This window comes from Saccoglossus kowalevskii, chromosome 22, assembly GCF_978046115.1.
Source record: "Saccoglossus kowalevskii chromosome 22, keSacKowa6.1, whole genome shotgun sequence".
In the NCBI taxonomy this organism is placed as follows: Eukaryota; Metazoa; Hemichordata; class Enteropneusta; family Harrimaniidae; genus Saccoglossus; species Saccoglossus kowalevskii.
In genome coordinates, this window is record NC_140662.1 from 7,183,255 (window position 1) to 7,191,407 (window position 8,153).

The 8,153-nt window shown below is 34.7% G+C and overlaps 1 long non-coding RNA gene across 1 annotated transcript in view; it reads right to left on the minus strand.

Moving 5' to 3' along the window:
* Positions 1 to 3,314: 3,314 nt before the first annotated feature.
* Positions 3,315 to 8,153, minus strand: part of LOC144349256 (uncharacterized) — a 35,993-nt gene continuing 31,154 nt past the window's right edge. The window contains exons 2-3 of the long non-coding RNA XR_013419915.2: positions 5,398 to 5,509; positions 3,315 to 3,620 (exon numbers count right to left, since the gene is read on the minus strand). This is a non-coding gene — a long non-coding RNA (uncharacterized LOC144349256). The remainder of the gene's footprint in view (positions 3,621 to 5,397; positions 5,510 to 8,153) is intronic.

Genomic DNA, 8,153 nt, shown 5'->3' on the forward strand with positions numbered 1-8,153 from the left:
AAGTTTTAAATTGGAAATTGTATCAGCTGAACTTTTTAACTCCCCCAATCATATATATTTAGATGCTCATTTTCTGCAAAATATTCAACTATTTCATATATTGGTTCTTATTTCCTACTTGCGCGCTAGGATTACACTACATCCGATAAAACGACTATTATTTTTTGTCTGCCGCAAATAAGAGATGAATTCACTTAACCCTTGTATCCTTCGAACAGCTTTTCAGCGTATTTATAAAGCTCAGTGGCAAACTTCCACCTAGTTACGTTGCGTTATATAAAATATAAAGAGAGTTCCATCACTTTATATGTCCATTTGTTTCAACGTTGACATGAATTTAGAAAAAAGTGAACAATGACAAAGAATGTTTGTAGGCATCTTAGAAAGATGGTGTGTTTGTAATGTTTTCATTAAAGAAACAATCAATGCACGAATTGATATGTTGTAGATTTAACGATGTGTAAAAACAACATGTCTGACGAACTACTGTATAATCTATACGTCATGTCGTGTTTAAATTGTCGTTAGGACGTTAACGAAAGCATCTTTTTAGCATTTCATGGTCGATCAACTCTGTTTATTGGTAATAAAAAAGCGAGTTATCATTGTTTTGTGTGATGCCCGTAAAGCCGTATATTTTGTATAATCTATGAAGTAATTATCACGCGAAATGAGAAGTCATTTTTTATTCATTTTGTCAAATGTGTTATTAGTGTGTTTTAATTGGCGTGATAATAGACATGAATGCTACGATGCGTTCATGCTTTCAGATGGGTCGTAAATTCAACGTGACCAAACATATACATTGTGTAATTCGTGAGCGGCATTATATTTCAGTGAAGCAAATTCGAAATCATGTTATTCTGTAAAGTTTAAACGCGTAAATATGCAATTTCTGCATGAGGGGGTGAGATCTGAAATCTAGACCTTCTGAAACGCTGTTTCCTGCATTTTGAGAGACACAATTTGCTGACACAAAAGGTTTCAGCTTGATTTTGGGGGGGTGCCGCAACTGTAATAAATATAGCATATACAATTTTATTTTAGGATTTGTGATTCTGAAACTGTGTATGATAACTTTCATATCGATTTCACATACAATGATTGTACATTTTGCAATATTATTATATGTTATTCTCGCTTGTTTTAGTAACTCACCCTGCACTTTAAACCCAAAGAATAAACCTGAGTAAACTAGGGCAGTTGTTTAGTAACTGTAGTTGTGCCTGATATATTACGATAATAGCAGAATTTGATATTATCGGAAAGTCGTACAATGCTGGACTCAGAAAAGGAGCCACATGAACATGTTTATAGGGAAGTGTGTGTGAAACTGAACTCTTCATCACATGGCTATCCCTGAGTAGCTGCTTCCCTGAATCAAAGAACAAATATTATTATTAGATTGAAAACAATGCCACACATGTGTCATATCACGTGCTCTATATATATCCGCCCCCATGACGTCATTTTTAGGCAATCACAGATTAATGTTTGAATATCCCAATTTGTTCTTACATCTTGACCAAATTTTACATACAGGAAATTTTGAGCAATCATGATAAGCTCACTCGTAAATGAGATGAACTCGCAAGTGTTTCAGAACGACGTGTTTAATTTATATGTTACCTATGTACCTCACGTAATTGGTCATCAAACAATATACTAAAGACCCGGCATAGGCTTTGATCTGCTTGTTTTTGTTGATAATCTCTTCACTTAATACAATTCGCAAATGAGGACACGAAATGCGCATTGTCTAATGTGTTCACAATTCACAGTTATAAACTAATGACCAGTTTATGTATGCCTGTTAAAACCAAAACGTTTAATGCAGGATGTCTACCAAAAAAAATACTACAGAATTTTCAATAAATAAATAAATAAAACAGTGGGTATATGCTTTTACATTTAACCCCTGACAATAAATAAATAAACTTCGACAGTATAGCTAACCGATTCTGAGAAATACAACAATAATTTTAATAATACATTTGTAAATAATGATTTGTCCATTTGAATAACACATAGGACAAGCCCATGGATTTGTGACAATTATTTGTATTTTAACGATAATAACACATCGTCAAAAAGAGGAGCACAATTTAGCATAAAATATGAATACCTTTGGGTAATGTATTTTTTGAGAATGATTTACATGTAGCACGTAATTGGGATGTAAACCTTGTTGGTTATGGAATGATATTGTATTCGTATGTACAATGTTACATTGACATTACCTCTAGTCCAATTACTCTCGTTATTGCCATTACAAAGCAAAACATAAATGCAGTGTTTATAACAGAATACACTGACATGGGTTATTACACGACTATTAGATTTCCACTCAGTCTATTCATTCTAATCTAATTAACTACAAGTATTCAACAGCATACGCATTTCCGATGTAAATTGAGACAATTAATATAAATTATAAATATAAATTAACAGTCCTTGAAGTTTTAACGTAAACGATTTTGATTCAGATTAACTGCCGGGTTTAGTAGCACGCGTGTACTTCCACACACATGTATCAGCGTATCACGCCACGCCTACAGAAACCGTCGTTTTGTTCTTGCGAATTATTTTGTCATTTGTGTTTGTTTTGTGTTTTTACACTTGTATATTTTTTAAATATATCTATATTTGAAAATGTTAATTTCACTCTACATTGTATGGTAGTTTTAAATTAATAAATCCTAATTATCAGTAGTGACAACACTGCCATACCTCAATTAAATATTACTCCCAATAATTACTTCTATGTGGTTCTTCATTCGTTTTGATCTAAATCATTAATTTATGGAAATATGTAATGTAAAGCATCATCAACGATCGATGCCTTAAAAGCAGATATGATCCAACTATATAGTGATATTATATCTACGAGTTTTTCTATTTTGACATTTACAAAACAGAAAAAGATAGGATATTGAATTTCGTGATATTTTATTGAATTTTTTGACATTTTATTGACATTTAAGATAACAGTTTTCATAAACATGTTTGTTGTTATTAAACCATCATCTATAACGTAACCAGGCCCAGTTATCGTAATAAATGCAAACTATCTCTGATAATGCGTGGGTAGTATATGAAAAATGAAATTGTTATCAGTCTACATTAGATTGGCCTGTGAGTAAATGCGCATGCGCTAAAATAACAGTTTTACGTGATGACGCCGTGGCTAGCAACTGCTAGTTTGTTTAAAATTTTTCGTGTGACATTATTAGCATGTCGTAGTTTACATAAGCTTGGCCACTTCAATTAAATTCAAGCGGCGAGATGCATATGCGGTATATAATTGATCTGAGTCAAGGATATAAAAAATATATTTATTTGTGAAGGTATATTTACTACAATGGCTTGATTGTTTGCAAAATTAACACTGTGTTGCCATTTTCGCCGGAGTGCACAATTTTACCGATTGTGAATAATTAAAATTACTACATCGCCCATCTACGTCGGAGGTGGCGAATTACAGCTCTAGCTATTTACCACACCTTGAGTACCCATGATACTTAGGAATGGGATAAAGTTGAACTTGATAACTGTATATCATCTAACTGAGGAAGAGTATAGGGAAAGGTTTTGTCAGGAGACGCCCACCAAGTATGGAACTGAAAAACAAAATGTAACTAGGTTAAATGGATAGTTGAATAGATCGATGGGGCTGTATGGCAGTGATAGAGGCAGTGATAGACCTGATGTTAAAGGAACAATAATTCAATATATGTCATCTCGATTTGGAAGCATTGAATCAGGGTTTCCATAAGTCAGTACTTGAGTTTCCAGAAACAAAACAAAACAAAACAAAACAAAACAAGAGAATAACAGATCAGGCAGTTAATGGGGCCCTTGTTGATGTGTACAAAAGGATTGGTGTACCTCAATTTATTCAGTTCGCATGTGACGCTATGGCTAAGATGAATGAACTGTTCTCCATGAAATAGCACACAAGTTCTTTTCACCCCAGGTAAATGGTCCAGTCAAGAAATTTGATGGGATTTAGAAGATTAAGTTCAAACACAAATACCCAAACACTAGAATCGATATATGGCAACTGTACTATTAGCATATCAGGATCCTCTTATCCCTCTAAGCTAATTTAGTTTGCTTGCCATTCCAACTGATATGAGGTTGGATGGTCAGAAGACTGATAACAATTTTGAGAAAATTATAGACCTCGGAAATCTCACACCCAGAAATTTGAGACAGCATTTAGAGAAAGCACGTGATATAATGCAGAAACAAATAGCCATACCAGAAGCATCTTGATAAGAACACCTAGAACACTCAGGTACCAGGTACTATTATTACTCTCTACACCTAGTAATATGCAGTATATAGTATCAGAAAAGTGGAAGATTAAAGTTATAATACCAAGTTAAGGAATTAGAAAGAAAGTGTGGAAAGGGTCTGTGGTTTGGCAATCAATAGGAGTCATAAGATAGGGGATAAGTATATGAGTCAAAGTACCGACTAAATTTGTAAATAACTGTTGGGGTAGAATTTTCTTCACCCCAAGGTACCATATCATTTTAGCAATATGCGAAAATGTAATGTAATAATATAATCACTAGTATAATGGGATCCATCGTAGTAGGGGATTAAGAAGTGTTTTATTATATATAATGAAGACTGTACGATGTGCTGTAATGGGTACTTATTGGGAAGTCATTTTATTAATCAAAACTATACCTGAAAATTTGGAATTACTAAGCAAACAGACAAAAAAAAAAACATTCATTATCAAACCCATTACGTCTAGTTGATGCTATCAGCCTCCCAGTGTGTATTGTAGCATAGGGACTTGTTACTATATCAACTGTATTGTTACAAGTGGCTGATTTTCAATTTTAACCAAATGTACATACATGTGCTTGGTGAAGTGTGTATTTGTGTCTTCATGCTACTGCCAAAGTATTGAGAAACTAACATTTTGAGTGTACTTATGGAAATCTTTATAACAAAAGCATGACCATGTATACCTTAGACAGAAATCATGGAAGTGAAGAACACCCAGCACCGTGACATTACAATAGTATACTGACATTGTGATTCTGAGATTCTGAACATAACATAACATAACATAACATAACATAACATAACATAACATAACATAACATAACATAACATAACATAACATAACATAACATAACATAACATAACATAACATAACATAACATAACATAACATAACATAACATAACATAACATGAAAGTGTTCTACCAAAATCTAAATATACTGTGGAAACCTATTGCCCACACTTTGAGATCAAATCTTTATATATAACAAGATTAGTGTCAGTTATCAAGTCGAAACGCATTATTGAATACAGGAAAAAGTGGATTAGTACCCGGTGTATTGTAAAATCGGATCGTCATATGGGATTACCTTAATCTGCTTAAACAATGTGCAAAGTAATGCATTGTCTGAGGCGCCTCGAATCAGTCAGCTTCAATTGATGTGTTACCAAGCCAGCAACACTTTGGACTTGACCGCTGGACTATAATGTCAAAAAAATTAAATTATACAATAAATGGTAGCCCCTTTTAGAATAACTGAAATATTAAACTAGTGTCATGAATTTGTTTTTGCGAATCTGTTAACCGACTCAATTAGCTGATTATTAGCGAATTGCTGTGTTATGTCTGTCATCGTTTAGGCCTATTTGAAGTTTTGGACGGAACTTGGCTCAGTGGTATCCGTAGTTATTAATGTAGTGAACGATTAATCAAAAGATATGACGTATTCAGTAATTAGTGTGATTGGCTTTATGATTGAAGGTTACGCCCTAGAGTCTTTTTACTGTATTGTAATTGGTTAGAGTTTTGAAAATGAATAAAGAGAGTTTGAGTTGGTCTTGGGGAGCACAGCACGATAGACGCAGTCGAGGGCAGTCCTGGAGAGACTTGGGGCGAGCCTTGACACAGTCTTGGGCGAGTCTTGGGTCAGCCTTGCGATAGTCTTGGGGATTTTTCCCCCAGGGCGCTGTGTCTTATAGAGTGCTCGATTGACCGACTAAGACGAGAGTTGAAACGTATTTCGTTGTGTGTGTCTTATTTGACTGCAAAGCTTAACAGGCTTTCCCGATCCCGTACCTCAAGGGGACGAGATATAGAGACGACTCGGAGACGAGATTCCCCCCTGACAAGTGTGGAGAACCCCGATGAGAAGAGATTTTCCCTCTGACACTAACATAAGCTTTCTTGGATACAAATTGAGTTAGGCACATTGACTGCATTAACTTAAAATGGAAATAGAAAGTAAAACGAACTATGTTTTATCTTTTTTTTTTTTGGTAAAAAGGAGAAAACTTGTTACGTTTATGTCAGTTGTGCGAGCCTTAGATTGGGAATGAACCCAGTGTGTTATCTTTTTTCGTAGTTGTGGAAAAAATCTCATTTCATTCTAAAAATTGTCAGAGCCAAGTTTGCACATTCGAAAAACATGAATCAATGCCAACATGATTTCTAACATTATTATCACACCTCAACCGAACTATATACGCGTTTTCTGTATAAGAGCTTTCTCTACTTATCAATATTTGCCCGGAAACATTTGTAACAATTTATTCTAGAATTCTAACATTGTCCATATTTGGACATAGCATTACGTCACTGTTGTGCTCTATTATACTATCGCGTTCAATCAAACCCGGATCTCCAAAATGTTTTTACGTTAAAGGGCGGTGGTCGTCGCGCCGCGTCCTGTTCGATATGGGACTCATAGTGACGTATACAACGCGTGTAAAATACATTGTTTATTTACATGAAATTCGAACACGCGCTGCGAGACGACAACCAGTTTTGTGATTGGTTGTTGACAAATGCTGAACAGGTCACGCCTCCAACGGCGTCGTGCGTTCGGACTAACCGTTAGGAATTCCTAAATGGAGTCAATTTGTGTAGTTTTCTTGATTTATTCTGCAGATATCGGTAAAATGTAGGTAAGGCTTTGGCGAAATTCGAAGGAGCAACTAATGTTCTTCAACCTGGTATTTTTTTTAGATTTTATTTTTCATTTGTTTCGTCTGTTTTTTCGAGTTTAAAAAATGTGAGCTGGCTGAAGCCTTCATCCCTTGTCTATTTCTTACACTAGATACCAGCCGATACCCCCCCCCCCCCCGCTCATAGAGACTGCGTATTACAGTTGATTATAGTTCCTGGGCTCCCTGTGAAACAACCTAAAGTCGGCACCGTTAATAAAAAAAATAGTCATTGATATAAAAATGAGACCCGTGTTGTTGACGCTGATATTCAAACCTGTGTTTTTCGTTAAAACACATTTTACCATCTACACACTTACTGTTCGCACTACGATTGAAAATTATATTAATTCCCGAACACAGGACCATGTTTTTGTTTTGCGAGTCCCAAACATTTTATTTTTAGATTGTTCACCTAAAATTTTGCCACCCCCATGATTTCAAGTGGTCGACCCTTTACTCGTTAATTACAAGAGAATACCAGATAAGATTTGAAACCCTAGTTATCGAACACAGGAACTGTGTTTAAAAATTCCACACGTGTTAGCAGTTAAACAGCGAGATACACCCGTTGCATCAAGGTAGAATTCATTTCAAATTTAATTCTTTCTTCAGTGATGCTTTATGGGCAGTCGAATGAGGATTGGGAAATAATAAATCAAAAGAAATCCGAAACTTTCTCACCCGCCTATGGAAATTCAGAAACAAGAAAATAATTTACATGTAATAATTCTTTTATTGTTATAAATGGTATTAGTAGGTTCCACTTTTTTAAGTGTTTTAGCATTTTGTTGTTTGTATTTGCAATAAAGTGTTCAATAAAGGTAGCAAACCATTAAAGTTGGGTTTCATGTCATTCATTCATTTTACAGTGATAGATATGTTTTCGTGTTAGCAAACCTATACAATGTACTATCAGTGATTCATCTACTTGGCTAATTCTTGTTGGCTTTCGCAATTACCAAAGCTTCAAAAAATAAATACTAGATCAAAATAAAATAAAATAAAATAAAATAAATATACAAAAACAAAAACAAAATTAGGATCTTATTTTAATCAGATTGGAATCAGTGGCTGATTTAGTGGGGCACAGAGGGCGCGCTTTTTCTAAATCCGCTGTTACTCATACGATACTCATACATATATCCCCCAAAATACAGGG